This window comes from Xiphias gladius, unplaced genomic scaffold (assembly GCF_016859285.1).
Source record: "Xiphias gladius isolate SHS-SW01 ecotype Sanya breed wild unplaced genomic scaffold, ASM1685928v1 HiC_scaffold_1318, whole genome shotgun sequence".
In the NCBI taxonomy this organism is placed as follows: Eukaryota; Metazoa; Chordata; class Actinopteri; order Istiophoriformes; family Xiphiidae; genus Xiphias; species Xiphias gladius.
In genome coordinates, this window is record NW_024401632.1 from 1 (window position 1) to 26,000 (window position 26,000).

At 44.1% G+C, this 26,000-nt stretch overlaps 18 non-coding genes across 18 annotated transcripts; all 18 read right to left on the bottom strand.

Moving 5' to 3' along the window:
* Positions 1–409: 409 nt before the first annotated feature.
* trnav-cac lies at positions 410–482 on the bottom strand. The gene has a single exon. It is a non-coding gene; the product is annotated as a tRNA-Val (tRNA).
* Positions 483–4,131: 3,649 nt separating this feature from the next.
* trnad-guc lies at positions 4,132–4,203 on the bottom strand. The gene has a single exon. It is a non-coding gene; the product is annotated as a tRNA-Asp (tRNA).
* A 1,471-nt stretch (positions 4,204–5,674) lies between these two features.
* Positions 5,675–5,747, bottom strand: trnav-aac. The gene has a single exon. It is a non-coding gene; the product is annotated as a tRNA-Val (tRNA).
* Positions 5,748–7,024: 1,277 nt separating this feature from the next.
* On the bottom strand, positions 7,025–7,096 carry trnad-guc. The gene has a single exon. It is a non-coding gene; the product is annotated as a tRNA-Asp (tRNA).
* A 1,486-nt stretch (positions 7,097–8,582) lies between these two features.
* trnav-aac lies at positions 8,583–8,655 on the bottom strand. Its single transcript has one exon. It is a non-coding gene; the product is annotated as a tRNA-Val (tRNA).
* Positions 8,656–9,097: 442 nt separating this feature from the next.
* Positions 9,098–9,170, bottom strand: trnav-cac. The gene has a single exon. It is a non-coding gene; the product is annotated as a tRNA-Val (tRNA).
* A 767-nt stretch (positions 9,171–9,937) lies between these two features.
* Positions 9,938–10,009, bottom strand: trnad-guc. Its single transcript has one exon. It is a non-coding gene; the product is annotated as a tRNA-Asp (tRNA).
* A 2,130-nt stretch (positions 10,010–12,139) lies between these two features.
* Positions 12,140–12,212, bottom strand: trnav-aac. The gene has a single exon. It is a non-coding gene; the product is annotated as a tRNA-Val (tRNA).
* A 1,517-nt stretch (positions 12,213–13,729) lies between these two features.
* On the bottom strand, positions 13,730–13,802 carry trnav-cac. Its single transcript has one exon. It is a non-coding gene; the product is annotated as a tRNA-Val (tRNA).
* A 1,130-nt stretch (positions 13,803–14,932) lies between these two features.
* Positions 14,933–15,004, bottom strand: trnad-guc. The gene has a single exon. It is a non-coding gene; the product is annotated as a tRNA-Asp (tRNA).
* A 1,487-nt stretch (positions 15,005–16,491) lies between these two features.
* Positions 16,492–16,564, bottom strand: trnav-aac. Its single transcript has one exon. It is a non-coding gene; the product is annotated as a tRNA-Val (tRNA).
* Positions 16,565–18,064: 1,500 nt separating this feature from the next.
* trnav-cac lies at positions 18,065–18,136 on the bottom strand. Its single transcript has one exon. It is a non-coding gene; the product is annotated as a tRNA-Val (tRNA).
* An 845-nt stretch (positions 18,137–18,981) lies between these two features.
* On the bottom strand, positions 18,982–19,053 carry trnad-guc. Its single transcript has one exon. It is a non-coding gene; the product is annotated as a tRNA-Asp (tRNA).
* Positions 19,054–20,542: 1,489 nt separating this feature from the next.
* Positions 20,543–20,615, bottom strand: trnav-aac. Its single transcript has one exon. It is a non-coding gene; the product is annotated as a tRNA-Val (tRNA).
* Positions 20,616–21,057: 442 nt separating this feature from the next.
* trnav-cac lies at positions 21,058–21,130 on the bottom strand. The gene has a single exon. It is a non-coding gene; the product is annotated as a tRNA-Val (tRNA).
* A 1,173-nt stretch (positions 21,131–22,303) lies between these two features.
* trnad-guc lies at positions 22,304–22,375 on the bottom strand. Its single transcript has one exon. It is a non-coding gene; the product is annotated as a tRNA-Asp (tRNA).
* Positions 22,376–23,862: 1,487 nt separating this feature from the next.
* On the bottom strand, positions 23,863–23,935 carry trnav-aac. The gene has a single exon. It is a non-coding gene; the product is annotated as a tRNA-Val (tRNA).
* Positions 23,936–25,613: 1,678 nt separating this feature from the next.
* trnad-guc lies at positions 25,614–25,685 on the bottom strand. Its single transcript has one exon. It is a non-coding gene; the product is annotated as a tRNA-Asp (tRNA).
* Positions 25,686–26,000: the final 315 nt, after the last annotated feature.

Here is a 26,000-nt window from a genome sequence, read left to right on the forward strand (position 1 = left end):
TTTGCACTGGACTGTCACTGGACTGTCACTGTCACTCTTCATACTTAGCTGAAGGAATAGTTAATCACCGTCAGTGACATCTACAAGCACTGAGAGTTTTAGCAGTTTTTATCTCTTGGTATCCCAACATATCAAATGTTGTATCAAATGTAATGGGTGGTATTGTATCAGCTGATACATTACCCGGTCATTACATACATTACATACAATACCCGGTCTTCGAACGTGACAACCTTTTCGAAAACCTTTTCCGCATCTCGAAAACCTTTGCAAACCTTTTCCAACCTTGCCAAAAAACACCTGATAAGCCATGTGAATCTTCTAGGCCTTATATATAGGTTATGAGTCAAAACCACTTTCTGTCAGCACAGTTTGACTTCACTTTGAGAAAACCTCAAACGGAGGAAGCTGTTTCCGCCCAGTTTCGAACTGGGGACCTTTCACGTGTGAGGCGAACGTGATATCCACTACACTACGGAAACGGAGGTGATGGAGTTACTCTCTGCCTGAGAATCGGAAATGCCCCTACGACAATGAGCCCCGTATGCGTTTTCATTGGAGAAGCCAAATCCAATTGATTGGAATGTGCTACAAAGAGTCCTTGGATGTATCAGAGGAGAGATTCAAAGCTGGATATAGTCAAACATGGAGCAAAAGGCATCCAGGATCACTGTTACCCAGTGACTCCATCTCTTTTGAAATTCAGGCCTTCTATCCAAGTGGCCATGTCTGCTCTAACTCTTCATACTTAGCTGAAGGAATAGTTCATCACTGTCAGTCACATCTACACGTACTGTGAGTTTTAGCAGTTTTTATCTCTTGGAAACCAAACATATCGAATGGAGATATAGATGTTACGAGTCACTACCATTATCTGTCAGCACAGTTTGACTTCACTTTGAGCAAACCTCAAACAGAGGAAGCTGTGTGCGCCCAGTTTCGAACTGGGGACCTTTCGGGGATATAGTCAAACATGGAGCAAAAGGCATCCAGGATCACTGAGACCCAGTGTCTCCATCTCATTTGAAATTCACACCTTCTATCCACGTGGCCATGTCTACTCTAACTCTTCATTCTTAGCTGAAGGAATAGTTAATCACTGTCAGTGACATCTACACGCACTGAGAGTTTTAGCAGTTTTTATCTCTTGGTAACCCAACATATCAAATGTTGTATCAAATGTAATGGGTGGTATTGTATCAGCTGATACATTACCCGGTCGTTACATACATTACATACAATACCGGTCGGTCTCGAACGTGACAACCTTTTCGAAAACCTTTTCCGCATCTCGAAAACCTTTGCAAACCTTTTCCCTTTGCACTGGACTGTCCTCCCGGTCCTTCTCGAGGACATTGCCTCACTCGCGACAGAGACTTCAACAAAGTTAAATCTCTTTCACGTGGGGTAGCAACTCTCTTTCAAGTTTAAGCAAGCAAACCAGCGTAAAGTACTTTGGACCCGCAGAGGCCGATTCCAACTATGCCCAGGACATATGGGCCGTAGTTCAGAATCCCTGCAGAGTTCAGTGGTCGCACCGGGGGGTCTCCCCCTTGTACTGGGTGGTATTGTATCAGCTGATACATTGTATTTTAAGGCAAAGGCATGCTGGATTGTGCGGTGAAGATTGAGCTCTTGAGTAAAGAACAAGGACCCACTCCCCGTCAGGGAATCGAACCCCGGTCTTCCGCGTGACAGGCGGAGATACTGTTCACTATACTAACGAGGACTGCAAAAGCACCTGATAAGCCATGTCAATCGTCTAGGTCTTATTGCGTTGCACGAATTATGCTGGAGGACAATGACAAGTCCCCTGTTCAGAGACATTGCCTCACTTGTAAAAAAAGTTTCATCAGAACTAAATCTCCTTCACGTGGAGTACCAACACACAGTCTCATGCAGGCAGCAGAACTACACCACAACCATCCCTGTGTGACACAGTCACTCACAAGAGTCCTTGAGGGATGTGGACATAAGCTTTTCCTGCGTTCAACCCCTGCAGCATCCTTGCAAGAGTAAAGAGCTCGTCTTATGTTACACAAGCAGCACGGAATCTATGATATTGCTGCCTTTATCTCTTTGTAACCCATAATATCAAATGGAGATATAGAGGTTATGAGTCAAAACCACTGTCTGTCAGCAAAGTTTGACTTCACTTTGAGAAAGCCCAATCACAGAATGTAGTGGTTCTGCCAGGGGTCTCTCTCCAGCTGCTTCCCACTCAAGCGCAAACTGTCGAAGTCTGTGATGGAGTTCACAGTCTCATGCAGGAAGCAGAAGTATATCACAATCGAATTCTTCTGGACCAGCGGCCACCACCCTCATTTGCAAATGAACCCCACAATAACTGCCAGTGACAGCAAAGGCATGCTGGATGCTGCGGTGAAGATTGAGCTCTTGAGGAAGGAACAAGGACACACTCCCCGTCGGTGTGCCTTACACATTATATCATTAGATTAAAATTACTGAAGCATTCATGAAAAAGCAGAATTTTACTGTTGAAGTCGGTTGAAGTGGAGATATTTTTATATCTATTTTATATTTGGCTGCAAATATTGATTATTTTCAGTATACACGAATCTGCTGATGTTTTTCTTGATTGTTTGTAAAAATTCGGAAAATGTTGACAATGCCAGTCAGGACATTTGCCCAGAGCACAAAGCACCTTCAAAGTGCCTTGAAGAAAGAGCTTCAAAACTTGATATGGTCACAGATAGAGCAAAAATCATCCAAGCTCACTGTGACCCAGTGACTCCATCTCTGTTGAAATGCAGGCCTTCAATCCAAGAAGGTCATGTCTACTATAACTCTTTATAATTAGTTTAAGTAAAACCATTCAAACAATGGGAGGATTGGGCTCATTCTCAAAGAAAAAAGGGTGATTTTTCTCATGGATTTGGGACAAGATAAATATCCTTCTGGGGGATTTCAAGTCATTCCCAGGTTGTTGGGAAATATTGGAGAATCCCTGCAGAATTGAGTGGCTCATCCAGGGTTTGTCCCCCCTTGTACTGGACCGTCCCCCCAGTCCATTGCCTCGCCTCTTACATTATATTTTAATACACATTTATTTTTGTTTTTACAGGGGAAGATGGCACTCTCCTCAAACCCTCTATTGGACAGCAAAGGCAAAAGGCATCCAGGATCACTGTTACCCAGTGACTCCATCTTTTTTCAAATTCAGGCCTTCTATCCAAGTGGCCATGTCTACTCTAACTCTTCATACTTAGCTGAAGGAATAGTTAATTACTGTCAGTGATATCTACACGCACTGTAAGTTTTAGCAGTTTTTATCTCTTCAAAACCAAACATATCAAATGGAGATATAGATGTTACGAGTCACTACCATTATCTGTCAGTACAGTTTGACTTCACTTTGAGCAAACCTCAAACAGAGGAAGCTGTTTGCGCCCAGTTTCGAACTGGGGACCTTTCGGGGATATAGTCAAACATGGAGCAAAAGGCATCCAGGATCACTGAGACCCAGTGTCTCCATCTCTTTTGAAATTCACACCTTCTATCCAAGTGGCCATGTCTACTCTAACTCTTCATACTTAGCTGAAGGAATAGTTCATCACTGTCAGTGACATCTACACGCACTGAGAGTTTTAGCAGTTTTTGTCTCTTGGTAACCTAAGATATCAAATGTTGTATCAAATGTAATGGGTGGTATTGTATCAGCTGATACATTACCCGGTCATTACATACATTACATACAATACCCGGTCTTCGAACGTGACAACCTTTTCGAAAACCTTTTCCGCATCTCAAAACCTTTGCAAACCTTTCCCTTTGCACTGGACTGTCCTCCCGGTCCTTCTCGAGGACATTGCCTCACTCGCGACAGAGACTTCAACAAAGTTAAATCTCTTTCACGTGGGGTAGCAACTCTCTTTCAAGTTTAAGCAAGCAAACCAGCGTAAAGTACTTTGGACCCGCAGAGGCCGATTCCAACTATGCCCAGGACATATGGGCCGTAGTTCAGAATCCCTGCAGAGTTCAGTGGTCGCACCGGGGGGTCTCCCCCTTGTACTGGGTGGTATTGTATCAGCTGATACATTGTATTTTAAGGCAAAGGCATGCTCGATTGTGCGGTGAAGATTGAGCTCTTGAGTAAAGAATAAGGACACACTCCCCGTCGGGGAATCGAACCCCGGTCTTCCGCGTGACAGGCGGAGATACTGTCCACTATACTAACGAGGACTGCAAAAGCACCTGATAAGCCATGTCAATCGTCTAGGTCTTATTGCGTTGCACGAATTATGCTGGAGGACAATGACAAGTCCCCTGTTCAGAGACATTGCCTCACTTGTAAAAAAAGTTTCATCAAAACTAAATCTCCTTCACGTGGAGTACCAACACACAGTCTCATGCAGGCAGCAGAAGTACACCACAACCATCCCTGTGTGACACAGTCACTCACAAGAGTCCTTGAGGGATGTGGTCATAAGCTTTTTCATGCTCAACCCCTGCAGCATCCTTTCAAGAGTAAAGAGCTCGTCTTATGTTACACAAGCAGCACGGAATCTATGATATTGCTGCCTTTATCTCTTTGTAACCCAAAATATCAAATGGAGATATAGAGGTTATGAGTCAAAACCACTGTCTGTCAGCAAAGTTTGACTTGACTTTGAGAAAGCCCAATCACAGAATGTAGTGGTTCTGCCAGGGGGTCTCCCCCTTGTACTGGACTATTCCCCCGGTAACACTCTGTACCTTAACATATCAAGTGGAGATAAAGAGGTTATGAATCACTGCAGGATATATTGTAGAATCCTGCAAAGTTTAGTGGTTCTGCAAGGGGTCCCCCTTGTACTGGACTGTCCCCGGTCCTTCTCGAGGACATTGCTTCACTTGTAATATTGTATATTAATACGCATTCATTTCTTTTTTTTCAAATTCAGGCCTTCTATCCAAGTGGCCATGTCTACTCTAACTCTTCATACTTAGCTGAAGGAATAGTTAATTACTGTCAGTGATATCTACACGCACTGTAAGTTTTAGCAGTTTTATCTCTTCAAAACCAAAATATCAAATGGAGATATAGATGTTACGAGTCACTACCATTATCTGTCAGTACAGTTTGACTTCACTTTGAGCAAACCTCAAACAGAGGAAGTTGTTTGCCCAGTTTTCGAACTGGGGACCTTTCGGGGATATAGTCAAACATGGAGCAAAAGGCATCCAGGATCACTGAGACCCAGTGTCTCCATCTCTTTTGAAATTCAGGCCTTCTATCCAAGTGGCCATGTCTACTGTAACTCTTCATACTTAGCTGAAGGAATAGTTCATCACTGTCAGTGATTACAAAAGACTCCTTGATTTCATGCCAAGGTCATATGGGACTTATTGGAGAATCCCTATGGAATTTAGTGGTTGTGCCAGGGGTCTCCCCTGTACTGGAATCATTTGTGACGGAGACTTCACCAAAGCTAAATCTCCTTCACGTGGGGCAGCAACTCGCTCTCTAAACACACACTTTGAGTGTGAGTTAGAAGGAAGGCTGAATGAAGATAACTCACACTCAATGTGTGTGAGTTATCTTCATTCAGCCTTCCAAAGATGCTCCTTGTAATCCAACATAACATACCGAATTATAGAGATTACGAGTCACAACCGCTGTCTGTTAGCGCAGATTGACTTCATTTTCTTTGACAAAAACATAGCAGAAAGTTGTTTCCGCCCGGTTTTGAACCAGGGACCTTTCGCGTGTTAGGCGAACGTGATAACCACTACACTACGGAAACGGAGGTGGTGGAGTCTCTCCGCGCCTGAGACCGCGAAATGCCCCTACGACAGTGAGCTTCGTATGCGTTTTCATTGGAGAAGCCAAATCCAATTGATAGAAATGTGCTAGAAAGAGTCCTTGGAGGTATCAGAGGAGAGATTCAAAGTGGTATATCGACAAACATGGAGCAGAAGGCATCCAGGATCACTGTGACCCAGTGACTCCATCTCTTTTGAAATTCAGGCCTTCTATCCAAGTGGCCATGTCTGCTCTAACTCTTCATACTTAGCTGAAGGAATAGTTCATCACTGTCAGTGACATCTACACGTACTGTGAGTTTTAGCAGTTTTTATCTCTTGGAAACCAAACATATCGAATGGAGATATAGATGTTACGAGTCACTACCATTATCTGTCAGCACAGTTTGACTTCACTTTGAGAAAACCTCAAACGGAGGAAGCTGTTTCCGCCCAGTTTCGAACTGGGGACCTTTTCGTGAGGAACGTGATAACCACTACACTACGGAAACGGAGGTGATGGAGTCTCTCCGCGCCTTGAGCAAACCTCAAACAGAGGAAGCTGTTTGCGCCCAGTTTCGAACTGGGGACCTTTCGGGGATATAGTCAAACATGGAGCAAAAGGCATCCAGGATCACTGAGACCCAGTGTCTCCATCTCTTTTGAAATTCACACCTTCTATCCAAGTGGCCATGTCTACTCTAACTCTTCATACTTAGCTGAAGGAATAGTTCATCACTGTCAGTGACATCTACACGCACTGAGAGTTTTAGCAGTTTTTGTCTCTTGGTAACCCAACATATCAAATGTTGTATCAAATGTAATGGGTGGTATTGTATCAGCTGATACATTACCCGGTCATTACATACATTACTTCGAACGTGACAACCTTTTCGAAAACCTTTTCCGCATCTCGAAAACCTTTGCAAACCTTTTCCCTTTGCACTGGACTGTCCTCCCGGTCCTTCTCGAGGACATTGCCTCACTCGCGACAGAGACTTCAACAAAGTTAAATCTCTTTCACGTGGGGTAGCAACTCTCTTTCAAGTTTAAGCAAGCAAACCAGCGTAAAGTACTTTGGACCCGCAGAGGCCGATTCCAACTATGCCCAGGACATATGGGCCGTAGTTCAGAATCCCTGCAGAGTTCAGTGGTCGCACCGGGGGGTCTCCCCCTTGTACTGGGTGGTATTGTATCAGCTGATACATTGTATTTTAAGGCAAAGGCATGCTGGATTGTGCGGTGAAGATTGAGCTCTTGAGTAAAGAATAAGGACACACTCCCCGTCGGGGAATCGAACCCCGGTCTTCCGCGTGACAGGCGGAGATACTGTCCACTATACTAACGAGGACTGCAAAAGCACCTGATAAGCCATGTCAATCGTCTAGGTCTTATTGCGGTGCACGAATTATGCTGGAGGACAATGACAAGTCCCCTGTTCAGAGACATTGCCTCACTTGTAAAAAAAGTTTCATCAAAACTAAATCTCCTTCACGTGGAGTACCAACACACAGTCTCATGCAGGCAGCAGAAGTACACCACAACCATCCCTGTGTGACACAGTCACTCACAAGAGTCCTTGAGGGATGTGGTCATAAGCTTTTTCTGCGTTCAACCCCTGCAGCATCCTTTCAAGAGTAAAGAGCTCGTCTTATGTTACACAAGCAGCACGGAATCTATGATATTGCTGCCTTTATCTCTTTGTAACCCAAAATATCAAATGGAGATATAGAGGTTATGAGTCAAAACCACTGTCTGTCAGCAAAGTTTGACTTCACTTTGAGAAAGCCCAATCACAGAATGTAGTGGTTCTGCCAGGGGGTCTCCCCCTTGTACTGGACTATTCCCCCGGTAACACTCTGTACCTTAACATATCAAGTGGAGATAAAGAGGTTATGAATCACTGCAGGATATATTGTAGAATCCCTGCAAAGTTTAGTGGTTCTGCAAGGGGGTTCCCCCCCTTGTACTGGACTGTCCCCCCGGTCCTTCTCGAGGACATTGCCTCACTTGTAATATTGTATATTAATACGCATTCATTTCTGTTTTTTCAAATTCAGGCCTTCTATCCAAGTGGCCATGTCTACTCTAACTCTTCATACTTAGCTGAAGGAATAGTTAATTACTGTCAGTGATATCTACACGCACTGTAAGTTTTAGCAGTTTTTATCTCTTCAAAACCAAAATATCAAATGGAGATATAGATGTTACGAGTCACTACCATTATCTGTCAGTACAGTTTGACTTCACTTTGAGCAAACCTCAAACAGAGGAAGCTGTTTGCGCCAGTTTCGAACTGGGGACCTTTCGGGGATATAGTCAAACATGGAGCAAAAGGCATCCAGGATCACTGAGACCCAGTGTCTCCATCTCTTTTGAAATTCAGGCCTTCTATCCAAGTGGCCATGTCTACTGTAACTCTTCATACTTAGCTGAAGGAATAGTTCATCACTGTCAGTGATTACAAAAAGACTCCTTGATTTCATGCCAAGGTCATATGGGACTTATTGGAGAATCCCTATGGAATTTAGTGGTTGTGCCAGGGGGTCTCCCCCCTTGTACTGGAATCATTTGTGACGGAGACTTCACCAAAGCTAAATCTCCTTCACGTGGGGCAGCAACTCGCTCTCTCTAAACACACATTGAGTGTGAGTTAGAAGGAAGGCTGAATGAAGATAACTCACACTCAATGTGTGTGAGTTATCTTCATTCAGCCTTCCAAAGATGCTCCTTGTAATCCAACATAACATACAGAATTATAGAGATTACGAGTCACAACCGCTGTCTGTTAGCGAGAGATTGACTTCATTTTCTTTGACAAAAACATAGCAGAAAGTTGTTTCCGCCCGGTTTTGAACCAGGGACCTTTTGCGTGTTAGGCGAACGTGATAACCACTACACTACGGAAACGGAGGTGGTGGAGTCTCTCCGCGCCTGAGACCGCGAAATGCCCCTACGACAGTGAGCTTCGTATGCGTTTTCATTGGAGAAGCCAAATCCAATTGATAGAAATGTGCTAGAAAGAGTCCTTGGAGGTATCAGAGGAGAGATTCAAAGTGGTATATCGACAAACATGGAGCAGAAGGCATCCAGGATCACTGTGACCCAGTGACTCCATCTCTTTTGAAATTCAGGCCTTCTATCCAAGTGGCCATGTCTGCTCTAACTCTTCATACTTAGCTGAAGGAATAGTTCATCACTGTCAGTGACATCTACACGTACTGTGAGTTTTAGCAGTTTTTATCTCTTGGAAACCAAACATATCGAATGGAGATATAGATGTTACGAGTCACTACCATTATCTGTCAGCACAGTTTGACTTCACTTTGAGAAAACCTCAAACGGAGGAAGCTGTTTCCGCCCAGTTTCGAACTGGGGACCTTTCGCGTGTGAGGCGAACGTGATAACCACTACACTACGGAAACGGAGGTGATGGAGTCTCTCCGCGCCTTGAGCAAACCTCAAACAGAGGAAGCTGTTTGCGCCCAGTTTCGAACTGGGGACCTTTCGGGGATATAGTCAAACATGGAGCAAAAGGCATCCAGGATCACTGAGACCCAGTGTCTCCATCTCTTTTGAAATTCACACCTTCTATCCAAGTGGCCATGTCTACTCTAACTCTTCATACTTAGCTGAAGGAATAGTTCATCACTGTCAGTGACATCTACACGCACTGAGAGTTTTAGCAGTTTTTGTCTCTTGGTAACCCAACATATCAAATGTTGTATCAAATGTAATGGGTGGTATTGTATCAGCTGATACATTACCCGGTCATTACATACATTACTTCGAACGTGACAACCTTTTCGAAAACCTTTTCCGCATCTCGAAAACCTTTGCAAACCTTTTCCCTTTGCACTGGACTGTCCTCCCGGTCCTTCTCGAGGACATTGCCTCACTCGCGACAGAGACTTCAACAAAGTTAAATCTCTTTCACGTGGGGTAGCAACTCTCTTTCAAGTTTAAGCAAGCAAACCAGCGTAAAGTACTTTGGACCCGCAGAGGCCGATTCCAACTATGCCCAGGACATATGGGCCGTAGTTCAGAATCCCTGCAGAGTTCAGTGGTCGCACCGGGGGGTCTCCCCCTTGTACTGGGTGGTATTGTATCAGCTGATACATTGTATTTTAAGGCAAAGGCATGCTGGATTGTGCGGTGAAGATTGAGCTCTTGAGTAAAGAACAAGGACACACTCCCCGTCGGGGAATCGAACCCCGGTCTTCCGCGTGACAGGCGGAGATACTGTCCACTATACTAACGAGGACTGCAAAAGCACCTGATAAGCCATGTCAATCGTCTAGGTCTTATTGCGTTGCACGAATTATGCTGGAGGACAATGACAAGTCCCCTGTTCAGAGACATTGCCTCACTTGTAAAAAAAGTTTCATCAAAACTAAATCTCCTTCACGTGGAGTACCAACACACAGTCTCATGCAGGCAGCAGAAGTACACCACAACCATCCCTGTGTGACACAGTCACTCACAAGAGTCCTTGAGGGATGTGGTCATAAGCTTTTTCTGCGTTCAACCCCTGCAGCATCCTTTCAAGAGTAAAGAGCTCGTCTTATGTTACACAAGCAGCACGGAATCTATGATATTGCTGCCTTTATCTCTTTGTAACCCAAAATATCAAATGGAGATATAGAGGTTATGAGTCAAAACCACTGTCTGTCAGCAAAGTTTGACTTGACTTTGAGAAAGCCCAATCACAGAATGTAGTGGTTCTGCCAGGGGGTCTCCCCCTTGTACTGGACTATTCCCCCGGTAACACTCTGTACCTTAACATATCAAGTGGAGATAAAGAGGTTATGAGTCACTGCAGGATATATTGTAGAATCCCTGCAAAGTTTAGTGGTTCTGCAAGGGGGTTCCCCCCCTTGTACTGGACTGTCCCCCCGGTCCTTCTCGAGGACATTGCCTCACTTGTAATATTGTATATTAATACGCATTCATTTCTGTTTTTTCAAATTCAGGCCTTCTATCCAAGTGGCCATGTCTACTCTAACTCTTCATACTTAGCTGAAGGAATAGTTAATTACTGTCAGTGATATCTACACGCACTGTAAGTTTTAGCAGTTTTTATCTCTTCAAAACCAAAATATCAAATGGAGATATAGATGTTACGAGTCACTACCATTATCTGTCAGTACAGTTTGACTTCACTTTGAGCAAACCTCAAACAGAGGAAGCTGTTTGCGCCCAGTTTCGAACTGGGGACCTTTCGGGGATATAGTCAAACATGGAGCAAAAGGCATCCAGGATCACTGAGACCCAGTGTCTCCATCTCTTTTGAAATTCAGGCCTTCTATCCAAGTGGCCATGTCTACTGTAACTCTTCATACTTAGCTGAAGGAATAGTTCATCACTGTCAGTGATTACAAAAAGACTCCTTGATTTCATGCCAAGGTCATATGGGACTTATTGGAGAATCCCTATGGAATTTAGTGGTTGTTCCAGGGTCTCCCCTGTACTGAATCATTTGTGACGGAGACTTCACCAAAGCTAAATCTCCTTCCGTGGGGCAGCAACTCGCTTCTCTAAACACACTTTGAGTTAGAAGGAAGGCTGAATGAAGATAACTCACACTCAATGTGTGTGAGTTATCTTCATTCAGCCTTCCAAAGATGCTCCTTGTAATCCAACATAACATACAGAATTATAGAGATTACGAGTCACAACCGCTGTCTGTTAGCGAGATTGACTTCATTTTCTTTGACAAAACATAGCAGAAAGTTGTTAACCAGGGACCTTTTCGTGTTAGCTAACGTGATAACCACTACACTACGGAAACAGAGGTGGTGGAGTCTCTCCGCGCCTGAGACCGCGAAATGCCCTACGACAGTGAGCCGTTTATGCGTTTTCATTGGAGAAGCCAAATCCAATTGATAGAAATGTGCTAGAAAGAGTCCTTGGATGTATCAGAGGAGAGATTCAAAACTGGATATAGTCAAACATGGAGCAAAAGGCATCCAGGATCACTGAGACCCAGTGTCTCCATCTCTTTTGAAATTCAGGCCTTCTATCCAAGTGGCCATGTCTGCTCTAACTCTTCATACTTAGCTGAAGGAATAGTTCATCACTGTCAGTGATTACAAAAAGACTCCTTGATTTCATGCCAAGGTCATATTACTGGAATCATTTGTGACGGAGACTTCACCAAAGCTAAATCTCCTTCACGTGGGCAGCAACTCGCTCTCTAAAACACACTTTGAGTGTGAGTTAGCTGAATGAAGATAACTCACACTCAATGTGTGTGAGTTATCTTCATTCAGCCTTACAAAGATGCTCCTTGTAATCCAACATAACATACAGAATTATAGAGATTACGAGTCACAACCGCTGTCTGTTAGCGCAGATTGACTTCATTTTCTTTGACAAAAACATAGCAGAAAGTTGTTTCCGCCCGGTTTCGAACCAGGGACCTTTCGCGTGTTAGGCGAACGTGATAACCACTACACTACGGAAACGGAGGTGGTGGAGTCTCTCCGCGCCTGAGACAGCGAAATGCCCCTACGACAGTGAGCTTCGTATGCGTTTTCATTGGAGAAGCCAAATCCAATTGATAGAAATGTGCTAGAAAGAGTCCTTGGATGTATCAGAGGAGAGATTCAAAACTGGATATAGTCAAACATGGAGCAAGGTCGTCTAGGTCTTATTGCGTTGCACGAATTATGCTGGAGGACAATGACAAGTCCCCTGTTCAGAGACATTGCCTCACTTGTAAAAAAAGTTTCATCAAAACTAAATCTCCTTCACGTGGAGTACCAACACACAGTCTCATGCAGGCAGCAGAAGTACACCACAACCATCCCTGTGTGACACAGTCACTCACAAGAGTCCTTGAGGGATGTGGTCATAAGCTTTTTCTGCGTTCAACCCCTGCAGCATCCTTTCAAGAGTAAAGAGCTCGTCTTATGTTACACAAGCAGCACGGAATCTATGATACTGCTGCCTTTATCTCTTTGTAACCAAAAATATCAAATGGAGATATAGAGGTTATGAGTCAAAACCACTGTCTGTCAGCAAAGTTTGACTTGACTTTGAGAAAGCCCAATCACAGAATGTAGTGGTTCTGCCAGGGGGTCTCCCCCTTGTACTGGACTATTCCCCCGGTAACACTCTGTACCTTAACATATCAAGTGGAGATAAAGAGGTTATGAGTCACTGCAGGATATATTGTAGAATCCCTGCAAAGTTTAGTGGTTCTGCAAGGGGGTTCCTTTCGGGGATATAGTCAAACATGGAGCAAAAGGCATCCAGGATCACTGAGACCCAGTGTCTCCATCTCTTTTGAAATTCAGGCCTTCTATCCAAGTGGCCATGTCTACTGTAACTCTTCATACTTAGCTGAAGGAATAGTTCATCACTGTCAGTGATTACAAAAAGACTCCTTGATTTCATGCCAAGGTCATATGGGACTTATTGGAGAATCCCTATGGAATTTAGTGGTTGTGCCAGGGGGTCTCCCCCCTTGTACTGGAATCATTTGTGACGGAGACTTCACCACAGCTAAATCTCCTTCACGTGGGGCAGCAACTCGCTCTCTCTAAACACACATTGAGTGTGAGTTAGAAGGAAGGCTGAATGAAGATAACTCACACTCAATGTGTGTGAGTTATCTTCATTCAGCCTTCCAAAGATGCTCCTTGTAATCCAACATAACATACAGAATTCAGGAGAGATTCAAAGTTGTATATCGACAAACATGGAGCAGAAGGCATCCAGGATCACTGTGACCCAGTGACTCCATCTCTTTTGAAATTCAGGCCTTCTATCCAAGTGGCCATGTCTGCTCTAACTCTTCATACTTAGCTGAAGGAATAGTTCATCACTGTCAGTGACATCTACACGTACTGTGAGTTTTAGCAGTTTTTATCTCTTGGAAACCAAACATATCGAATGGAGATATAGATGTTACGAGTCACTACCATTATCTGTCAGCACAGTTTGACTTCACTTTGAGAAAACCTCAAACGGAGGAAGCTGTTTCCGCCCAGTTTCGAACTGGGGACCTTTCGCGTGTGAGGCGAACGTGATAACCACTACACTACGGAAACGGAGGTGATGGAGCTACTCTCTGCCTGAGACTCGGAAATGCCCCTACGACAATGAGCCCCGTATGCGTTTTCATTGGAGAAGCCAAATCCAATTGATTGGAATGTGCTACAAAGAGTCCTTGGATGTATCAGAGGAGAGATTCAAAACTGGATATAGTCAAACATGGAGCAAAAGGCATCCAGGATCACTGTTACCCAGTGACTCCATCTTTTTTCAAATTCAGGCCTTCTATCCAAGTGGCCATGTCTACTCTAACTCTTCATACTTAGCTGAAGGAATTCAGTGATATCTACACCACTGTAAGTTTTTTTTTTTTTTATCTCTCAAAAAAAAAACATATCAATGGAGATATAGATGTTACGAGTCACTACCATTATATCTCAGTACCAGTTTGACTTCACTTTGAGCAAACCTCAAACAGAGGAAGCGCCCAGTTTCGAACTGGGGACCTTTCGGGGATATAGTCAAACATGGAGCAAAAGGCATCCAGGATCACTGAGACCCAGTGTCTCCATCTCTTTTGAAATTCACACCTTCTATCCAAGTGGCCATGTCTACTCTAACTCTTCATACTTAGCTGAAGGAATAGTTCATCACTGTCAGTGACATCTACACGCACTGAGAGTTTTAGCAGTTTTTGTCTCTTGGTAACCCAACATATCAAATGTTGTATCAAATGTAATGGGTGGTATTGTATCAGCTGATACATTACCCGGTCATTACATACATTACATACAATACCCGGTCTTTTCTTTTCCGCATCTCGAAAACCTTTGCAAACCTTTTCCCTTTGCACTGGACTGTCCTCCCGGTCCTTCTCGAGGACATTGCCTCACTCGCGACAGAGACTTCAACAAAGTTAAATCTCTTTCACGTGGGGTAGCAACTCTCTTTCAAGTTTAAGCAAGCAAACCAGCGTAAAGTACTTTGGACCCGCAGAGGCCGATTCCAACTATGCCCAGGACATATGGGCCGTAGTTCAGAATCCCTGCAGAGTTCAGTGGTCGCACCGGGGGGTCTCCCCCTTGTACTGGGTGGTATTGTATCAGCTGATACATTGTATTTTAAGGCAAAGGCATGCTGGATTGTGCGGTGAAGATTGAGCTCTTGAGTAAAGAATAAGGACACACTCCCCGTCGGGGAATCGAACCCCGGTCTTCCGCGTGACAGGCGGAGATACTGTCCACTATACTAACGAGGACTCCAAAAGCACCTGATAAGCCATGTCAATCGTCTAGGTCTTATTGCGTTGCACGAATTATGCTGGAGGACAATGACAAGTCCCCTGTTCAGAGACATTGCCTCACTTGTAAAAAAAGTTTCATCAAAACTAAATCTCCTTCACGTGGAGTACCAACACACAGTCTCATGCAGGCAGCAGAAGTACACCACAACCATCCCTGTGTGACACAGTCACTCACAAGAGTCCTTGAGGGATGTGGTCATAAGCTTTTTCTGCGTTCAACCCCTGCAGCATCCTTTCAAGAGTAAAGAGCTCGTCTTATGTTACACAAGCAGCACGGAATCTATGATACTGCTGCCTTTATCTCTTTGTAACCAAAAATATCAAATGGAGATATAGAGGTTATGAGTCAAAACCACTGTCTGTCAGCAAAGTTTGACTTGACTTTGAGAAAGCCCAATCACAGAATGTAGTGGTTCTGCCAGGGGGTCTCCCCCTTGTACTGGACTATTCCCCCGGTAACACTCTGTACCTTAACATATCAAGTGGAGATAAAGAGGTTATGAGTCACTGCAGGATATATTGTAGAATCCCTGCAAAGTTTAGTGGTTCTGCAAGGGGGTTCCCCCCCTTGTACTGGACTGTCCCCCCGGTCCTTCTCGAGGACATTGCCTCACTTGTAATATTGTATATTAATACGCATTCATTTCTGTTTTTTCAAATTCAGGCCTTCTATCCAAGTGGCCATGTCTACTCTAACTCTTCATACTTAGCTGAAGGAATAGTTAATTACTGTCAGTGATATCTACACGCACTGTAAGTTTTAGCAGTTTTTATCTCTTCAAAACCAAACATATCAAATGGAGATATAGATGTTACGAGTCACTACCATTATCTCGCAGTACAGTTTGACTTCACTTTGAGCAAACCTCAAACAGAGGAAGCTGTTTGCGCCCAGTTTCGAACTGGGGACCTTTCGGGGATATAGTCAAACATGGAGCAAAAGGCATCCAGGATCACTGAGACCCAGTGTCTCCATCTCTTTTGAAATTCAGGCCTTCTATCCAAGTGGCCATGTCTACTGTAACTCTTCATACTTAGCTGAAGGAATAGTTCATCACTGTCAGTGATTACAAAAAGACTCCTTGATTTCATGCCAAGGTCATATGGGACTTATTGGAGAATCCCTATGGAATTTAGTGGTTGTGCCAGGGGGTCTCCCCCCTTGTACTGGAATCATTTGTGACGGAGACTTCACCAAAGCTAAATCTCCTTCACGTGGGGCAGCAACTCGCTCTCTCTAAACACACTTTGAGTGTGAGTTAGAAGGAAGGCTGAATGAAGATAACTCACACTCAATGTGTGTGAGTTATCTTCATTCAGCCTTACAAAGATGCTCCTTGTAATCCAACATAACATACAGAATTATAGAGATTACGAGTCACAACCGCTGTCTGTTAGCGCAGATTGACTTCATTTTCTTTGACAAAAACATAGCAGAAAGTTGTTTCCGCCCGGTTTCGAACCAGGGACCTTTCGCGTGTTAGGCGAACGTGATAACCACTACACTACGGAAACGGAGGTGGTGGAGTCTCTCCGCGCCTGAGACAGCGAAATGCCCCTACGACAGTGAGCTTCGTATGCGTTTTCATTGGAGAAGCCAAATCCAATTGATAGAAATGTGCTAGAAAGAGTCCTTGGATGTATCAGAGGAGAGATTCAAAACTGGATATAGTCAAACATGGAGCAAGGTCGTCTAGGTCTTATTGCGTTGCACGAATTATGCTGGAGGACAATGACAAGTCCCCTGTTCAGAGACATTGCCTCACTTGTAAAAAAAGTTTCATCAAAACTAAATCTCCTTCACGTGGAGTACCAACACACAGTCTCATGCAGGCAGCAGAAGTACACCACAACCATCCCTGTGTGACACAGTCACTCACAAGAGTCCTTGAGGGATGTGGTCATAAGCTTTTTCTGCGTTCAACCCCTGCAGCATCCTTTCAAGAGTAAAGATCGTCTTATGTTACACAAGCAGCACGGAATCTATGATACTGCTGCCTTTATCTCTTGTAACCAAAAATATCAAATGGAGATATAGAGGTTATGAGTCAAAACCACTGTCTGTCAGCAAAGTTTGACTTGACTTTGAGAAAGCCCAATCACAGAATGTAGTGGTTCTGCCAGGGGGTCTCCCCCTTGTACTGGACTATTCCCCCGGTAACACTCTGTACCTTAACATATCAAGTGGAGATAAAGAGGTTATGAGTCACTGCAGGATATATTGTAGAATCCTGCAAAGTTTAGTGGTTCTGCAAGGGGTTCCTTGGATATAGTCAAACATGGAGCAAAAGGCATCCAGGATCACTGAGACCCAGTGTCTCCATCTCTTTTGAAATTCAGGCCTTCTATCCAAGTGGCCATGTCTACTGTAACTCTTCATACTTAGCTGAAGGAATAGTTCATCACTGTCAGTGATTACAAAAAGACTCCTTGATTTCATGCCAAGGTCATATGGGACTTATTGGAGAATCCCTATGGAATTTAGTGGTTGTGCCAGGGGGTCTCCCCCCTTGTACTGGAATCATTTGTGACGGAGACTTCACCACAGCTAAATCTCCTTCACGTGGGCAGCAACTCGCTCTCTCTAAACACACATTGAGTGTTAGAAGGAAGGTTGAATGAAGATAACTCACACTCAATGTGTGAGTTATCTTCATTCAGCCTTCCAAAGATGCTCCTTGTAATCCAACATAACATACAGAATTCAGGAGAGATTCAAAGTTGTATATCGACAAACATGGAGCAGAAGGCATCCAGGATCACTGTGACCCAGTGACTCCATCTCTTTTGAAATTCAGGCCTTCTATCCAAGTGGCCATGTCTGCTCTAACTCTTCATACTTAGCTGAAGGAATAGTTCATCACTGTCAGTGACATCTACACGTACTGTGAGTTTTAGCAGTTTTTATCTCTTGGAAACCAAACATATCGAATGGAGATATAGATGTTACGAGTCACTACCATTATCTGTCAGCACAGTTTGACTTCACTTTGAGAAAACCTCAAAGCAGGAAGCTGTTTCCGCCCAGTTTGAACTGGGGACCTTTCGCGTGTGAGGCGAACGTGATAACCACTACACTACGGAAACGGAGGTGATGGAGCTACTCTCTGCCTGAGACTCGGAAATGCCCCTACGACAATGAGCCCCGTATGCGTTTTCATTGGAGAAGCCAAATCCAATTGATTGGAATGTGCTAGAAAGAGTCCTTGGATGTATCAGAGGAGAGATTCAAAACTGGATATAGTCAAACATGGAGCAAAAGGCATCCAGGATCACTGTTACCCAGTGACTCCATCTTTTTTCAAATTCAGGCCTTCTATCCAAGTGGCCATGTCTACTCTAACTCTTCATACTTAGCTGAAGGAATAGTTCATCACTGTCAGTGACATCTACACGCACTGAGAGTTTTAGCAGTTTTTGTCTCTTGGTAACCAAACATATCAAATGTTGTATCAAATGTAGATATATCAGCTGATACATTACGAGTCATTACATACATTATCTGTCAATACAGTTTGACTTCACTTTGAGCAAACCTCAAACAGAGGAACCTTTTTCCTTTCGAACTGGGGACCTTTCGGGATATAGTCAAACATGGAGCAAAAGGCATCCAGGATCACTGAGACCCAGTGACTCCATCTCTTTAAATTCACACCTTCTATCAAGTGGCCATGTCAACTCTAACTCTTCATACTTTAAGCTGAAGCAATAGTTCATCACTGTCAGTGACATCTACCAAGAGAGGCCGATTCCAACTATGCCCAGGACATATGGGCCGTAGTTCAGAATCCCTGCAGAGTTCAGTGGTCGCACCGGGGGGTCTCCCCCTTGTACTGGGTGGTATTGTATCAGCTGATACATTGTATTTTAAGGCAAAGGCATGCTGGATTGTGCGGTGAAGATTGAGCTCTTGAGTAAAGAATAAGGACACACTCCCCGTCGGGGAATCGAACCCCGGTCTTCCGCGTGACAGGCGGAGATACTGTCCACTATACTAACGAGGACTCCAAAAGCACCTGATAAGCCATCTCAATCGTCTAGGTCTTATTATGCGTTGCACGAATTATGCTGGAGGACAATGACAAGTCCCCTGTTCAGAGACATTGCCTCACTTGTAAAAAAAGTTTCATCAAAACTAAATCTCCTTCACGTGGAGTACCAACACACAGTCTCATGCAGGCAGCAGAAGTACACCACAACCATCCCTGTGTGACACAGTCACTCACAAGAGTCCTTGAGGGATGTGGTCATAAGCTTTTTCTGCGTTCAACCCCTGCAGCATCCTTTCAAGAGTAAAGAGCTCGTCTTATGTTACACAAGCAGCACGGAATCTATGATACTGCTGCCTTTATCTCTTTGTAACCCAAAATATCAAATGGAGATATAGAGGTTATGAGTCAAAACCACTGTCTGTCAGCAAAGTTTGACTTGACTTTGAGAAAGCCCAATCACAGAATGTAGTGGTTCTGCCAGGGGGTCTCCCCCTTGTACTGGACTATTCCCCCGGTAACACTCTGTACCTTAACATATCAAGTGGAGATAAAGAGGTTATGAGTCACTGCAGGATATATTGTAGAATCCCTGCAAAGTTTAGTGGTTCTGCAAGGGGGTTCCCCCCCTTGTACTGGACTGTCCCCCCGGTCCTTCTCGAGGACATTGCCTCACTTGTAATATTGTATATTAATACGCATTCATTTCTGTTTTTTCAAATTCAGGCCTTCTATCCAAGTGGCCATGTCTACTCTAACTCTTCATACTTAGCTGAAGGAATAGTTAATTACTGTCAGTGATATCTACACGCACTGTAAGTTTTAGCAGTTTTTATCTCTTCAAAACCAAAATATCAAATGGAGATATAGATGTTACGAGTCACTACCATTATCTGTCAGTACAGTTTGACTTCACTTTGAGCAAACCTCAAACAGAGGAAGCTGTTTGCGCCCCAGTTTCGAACTGGGGACCTTTCGGGGATATAGTCAAACATGGAGCAAAAGGCATCCAGGATCACTGAGACCCAGTGTCTCCATCTCTTTTGAAATTCAGGCCTTCTATCCAAGTGGCCATGTCTACTGTAACTCTTCATACTTAGCTGAAGGAATAGTTCATCACTGTCAGTGATTACAAAAAGACTCCTTGATTTCATGCCAAGGTCATATGGGACTTATTGGAGAATCCCTATGGAATTTAGTGGTTGTGCCAGGGGGTCTCCCCCCTTGTACTGGAATCATTTGTGACGGAGACTTCACCAAAGCTAAATCTCCTTCACGTGGGGCAGCAACTCGCTCTCTCTAAACACACTTTGAGTGTGAGTTAGAAGGAAGGCTGAATGAAGATAACTCACACTCAATGTGTGTGAGTTATCTTCATTCAGCCTTCCAAAGATGCTCCTTGTAATCCAACATAACATACAGAATTATAGAGATTACGAGTCACAACCGCTGTCTGTTAGCGCAGATTGACTTCATTTTCTTTGACAAAAACATAGCAGAAAGTTGTTTCCGCCCGGTTTCGAACCAGGGACCTTTCGCGTGTTAGGCGAACGTGATAACCACTACACTACGGAAACGGAGGTGGTGGAGTCTCTCCGCGCCTGAGACCGCGAAATGCCCCTACGACAGTGAGCTTCGTATGCGTTTTCATTGGAGAAGCCAAATCCAATTGATAGAAATGTGCTAGAAAGAGTCCTTGGATGTATCAGAGGAGAGATTCAAAACTGGATATAGTCAAACATGGAGCAAAAGGCATCCAGGATCACTGTGACCCAGTGACTCCATCTCTTTTGAAATTCAGGCCTTCTATCCAAGTGGCCATGTCTGCTCTAACTCTTCATACTTAGCTGAAGGAATAGTTCATCACTGTCAGTGACATCTACACGTACTGTGAGTTTTAGCAGTTTTTATCTCTTGGAAACCAAACATATCGAATGGAGATATAGATGTTACGAGTCACTACCATTATCTGTCAGCACAGTTTGACTTCACTTTGAGAAAACCTCAAACGGAGGAAGCTGTTTCCGCCCAGTTTCGAACTGGGGACCTTTCGCGTGTGAGGCGAACGTGATAACCACTACACTACGGAAACGGAGGTGATGGAGCTACTCTCTGCCTGAGACTCGGAAATGCCCCTACGACAATGAGCCCCGTATGCGTTTTCATTGGAGAAGCCAAATCCAATTGATTGGAATGTGCTACAAAGAGTCCTTGGATGTATCAGAGGAGAGATTCAAAACTGGATATAGTCAAACATGGAGCAAAAGGCATCCAGGATCACTGTTACCCAGTGACTCCATCTTTTTTCAAATTCAGGCCTTCTATCCAAGTGGCCATGTCTACTCTAACTCTTCATACTTAGCTGAAGGAATAGTTAATTACTGTCAGTGATATCTACACGCACTGTAAGTTTTAGCAGTTTTTATCTCTTCAAAACCAAACATATCAAATGGAGATATAGATGTTACGAGTCACTACCATTATCTGTCAGTACAGTTTGACTTCACTTTGAGCAAACCTCAAACAGAGGAAGCTGTTTGCGCCCAGTTTCGAACTGGGGACCTTTCGGGGATATAGTCAAACATGGAGCAAAAGGCATCCAGGATCACTGAGACCCAGTGTCTCCATCTCTTTTGAAATTCACACCTTCTATCCAAGTGGCCATGTCTACTCTAACTCTTCATACTTAGCTGAAGGAATAGTTCATCACTGTCAGTGACATCTACACGCACTGAGAGTTTTAGCAGTTTTTGTCTCTTGGTAACCCAACATATCAAATGTTGTATCAAATGTAATGGGTGGTATTGTATCAGCTGATACATTACCCGGTCATTACATACATTACATACAATACCCGGTCTTCGAACGTGACAACCTTTTCGAAAACCTTTTCCGCATCTCGAAAACCTTTGCAAACCTTTTCCCTTTGCACTGGACTGTCCTCCCGGTCCTTCTCGAGGACATTGCCTCACTCGCGACAGAGACTTCAACAAAGTTAAATCTCTTTCACGTGGGGTAGCAACTCTCTTTCAAGTTTAAGCAAGCAAACCAGCGTAAAGTACTTTGGACCCGCAGAGGCCGATTCCAACTATGCCCAGGACATATGGGCCGTAGTTCAGAATCCCTGCAGAGTTCAGTGGTCGCACCGGGGGGTCTCCCCCTTGTACTGGGTGGTATTGTATCAGCTGATACATTGTATTTTAAGGCAAAGGCATGCTGGATTGTGCGGTGAAGATTGAGCTCTTGAGTAAAGAATAAGGACACACTCCCCGTCGGGGAATCGAACCCCGGTCTTCCGCGTGACAGGCGGAGATACTGTCCACTATACTAACGAGGACTCCAAAAGCACCTGATAAGCCATCTCAATCGTCTAGGTCTTATTGCGTTGCACGAATTATGCTGGAGGACAATGACAAGTCCCCTGTTCAGAGACATTGCCTCACTTGTAAAAAAAGTTTCATCAAAACTAAATCTCCTTCACGTGGAGTACCAACACACAGTCTCATGCAGGCAGCAGAAGTACACCACAACCATCCCTGTGTGACACAGTCACTCACAAGAGTCCTTGAGGGATGTGGTCATAAGCTTTTTCTGCGTTCAACCCCTGCAGCATCCTTTCAAGAGTAAAGAGCTCGTCTTATGTTACACAAGCAGCACGGAATCTATGATACTGCTGCCTTTATCTCTTTGTAACCCAAAATATCAAATGGAGATATAGAGGTTATGAGTCAAAACCACTGTCTGTCAGCAAAGTTTGACTTGACTTTGAGAAAGCCCAATCACAGAATGTAGTGGTTCTGCCAGGGGGTCTCCCCCTTGTACTGGACTATTCCCCCGGTAACACTCTGTACCTTAACATATCAAGTGGAGATAAAGAGGTTATGAGTCACTGCAGGATATATTGTAGAATCCCTGCAAAGTTTAGTGGTTCTGCAAGGGGGTTCCCCCCCTTGTACTGGACTGTCCCCCCGGTCCTTCTCGAGGACATTGCCTCACTTGTAATATTGTATATTAATACGCATTCATTTCTGTTTTTTCAAATTCAGGCCTTCTATCCAAGTGGCCATGTCTACTCTAACTCTTCATACTTAGCTGAAGGAATAGTTAATTACTGTCAGTGATATCTACACGCACTGTAAGTTTTAGCAGTTTTTATCTCTTCAAAACCAAAATATCAAATGGAGATATAGATGTTACGAGTCACTACCATTATCTGTCAGTACAGTTTGACTTCACTTTGAGCAAACCTCAAACAGAGGAAGCTGTTTGCGCCCCAGTTTCGAACTGGGGACCTTTCGGGGATATAGTCAAACATGGAGCAAAAGGCATCCAGGATCACTGAGACCCAGTGTCTCCATCTCTTTTGAAATTCAGGCCTTCTATCCAAGTGGCCATGTCTACTGTAACTCTTCATACTTAGCTGAAGGAATAGTTCATCACTGTCAGTGATTACAAAAAGACTCCTTGATTTCATGCCAAGGTCATATGGGACTTATTGGAGAATCCCTATGGAATTTAGTGGTTGTGCCAGGGGGTCTCCCCCCTTGTACTGGAATCATTTGTGACGGAGACTTCACCAAAGCTAAATCTCCTTCACGTGGGGCAGCAACTCGCTCTCTCTAAACACACTTTGAGTGTGAGTTAGAAGGAAGGCTGAATGAAGATAACTCACACTCAATGTGTGTGAGTTATCTTCATTCAGCCTTCCAAAGATGCTCCTTGTAATCCAACATAACATACAGAATTATAGAGATTACGAGTCACAACCGCTGTCTGTTAGCGCAGATTGACTTCATTTTCTTTGACAAAAACATAGCAGAAAGTTGTTTCCGCCCGGTTTCGAACCAGGGACCTTTCGCGTGTTAGGCGAACGTGATAACCACTACACTACGGAAACGGAGGTGGTGGAGTCTCTCCGCGCCTGAGACCGCGAAATGCCCCTACGACAGTGAGCTTCGTATGCGTTTTCATTGGAGAAGCCAAATCCAATTGATAGAAATGTGCTAGAAAGAGTCCTTGGAGGTATCAGAGGAGAGATTCAAAGTTGTATATCGACAAACATGGAGCAGAAGGCATCCAGGATCACTGTGACCCAGTGACTCCATCTCTTTTGAAATTCAGGCCTTCTATCCAAGTGGCCATGTCTGCTCTAACTCTTCATACTTAGCTGAAGGAATAGTTCATCACTGTCAGTGACATCTACACGTACTGTGAGTTTTAGCAGTTTTTATCTCTTGGAAACCAAACATATCGAATGGAGATATAGATGTTACGAGTCACTACCATTATCTGTCAGCACAGTTTGACTTCACTTTGAGAAAACCTCAAACGGAGGAAGCTGTTTCCGATTTCGAACTGGGGACCTTTCGGTGTGGCTAACGTGATAACCACTACACTACGGAAACGGAGGTGATGGAGCTACTCTCTGCCTGAGACTCGAAATGCCCCTCGACAATGAGCCCGTATGCGTTTTCATTGGAGAAGCCAAATCCAATTGATTGGAATGTGCTACAAAGAGTCCTTGGATGTATCAGAGGAGAGATTCAAAACTGGATATAGTCAAACATGGAGCAAAAGGCATCCAGGATCACTGTTACCCAGTGACTCCATCTTTTTTCAAATTCAGGCCTTCTATCCAAGTGGCCATGTCTACTCTAACTCTTCATACTTAGCTGAAGGAATAGTTAATTACTGTCAGTGATATCTACACGCACTGTAAGTTTTAGCAGTTTTATCTCTTCAAAACCAAACATATCAAATGGAGATATAGATGTTACGAGTCACTACCATTATCTGTCAGTACAGTTTGACTTCACTTTGAGCAAACCTCAAACAGAGGAAGCTGTTTGCGCCCCAGTTTCGAACTGGGGACCTTTCGGGGATATAGTCAAACATGGAGCAAAAGGCATCCAGGATCACTGAGACCCAGTGTCTCCATCTCTTTTGAAATTCACACCTTCTATCCAAGTGGCCATGTCTACTCTAACTCTTCATACTTAGCTGAAGGAATAGTTCATCACTGTCAGTGACATCTACACGCACTGAGAGTTTTAGCAGTTTTTGTCTCTTGGTAACCCAACATATCAAATGTTGTATCAAATGTAATGGGTGGTATTGTATCAGCTGATACATTACCCGGTCATTACATACATTACATACAATACCCGGTCTTCGAACGTGACAACCTTTTCGAAAACCTTTTCCGCATCTCGAAAACCTTTGCAAACCTTTTCCCTTTGCACTGGACTGTCCTCCCGGTCCTTCTCGAGGACATTGCCTCACTCGCGACAGAGACTTCAACAAAGTTAAATCTCTTTCACGTGGGGTAGCAACTCTCTTTCAAGTTTAAGCAAGCAAACCAGCGTAAAGTACTTTGGACCCGCAGAGGCCGATTCCAACTATGCCCAGGACATATGGGCCGTAGTTCAGAATCCCTGCAGAGTTCAGTGGTCGCACCGGGGGGTCTCCCCCTTGTACTGGGTGGTATTGTATCAGCTGATACATTGTATTTTAAGGCAAAGGCATGCTGGATTGTGCGGTGAAGATTGAGCTCTTGAGTAAAGAATAAGGACACACTCCCCGTCGGGGAATCGAACCCCGGTCTTCCGCGTGACAGGCGGAGATACTGTCCACTATACTAACGAGGACTCCAAAAGCACCTGATAAGCCATGTCAATCGTCTAGGTCTTATTATGCTGCACGAATTATGCTGGAGGACAATGACAAGTCCCTGTTCAGAGACATTGCCTCACTTGTAAAAAAAGTTTCATCAAAACTAAATCTCCTTCACGTGGAGTACCAACACACAGTCTCATGCAGGCAGCAGAAGTACACCACAACCATCCCTGTGTGACACAGTCACTCACAAGAGTCCTTGAGGGATGTGGTCATAAGCTTGTCTGCGTTCAACCCCTGCAGCATCCTTTCAAGAGTAAAGAGCTCGTCTTATGTTACACAAGCAG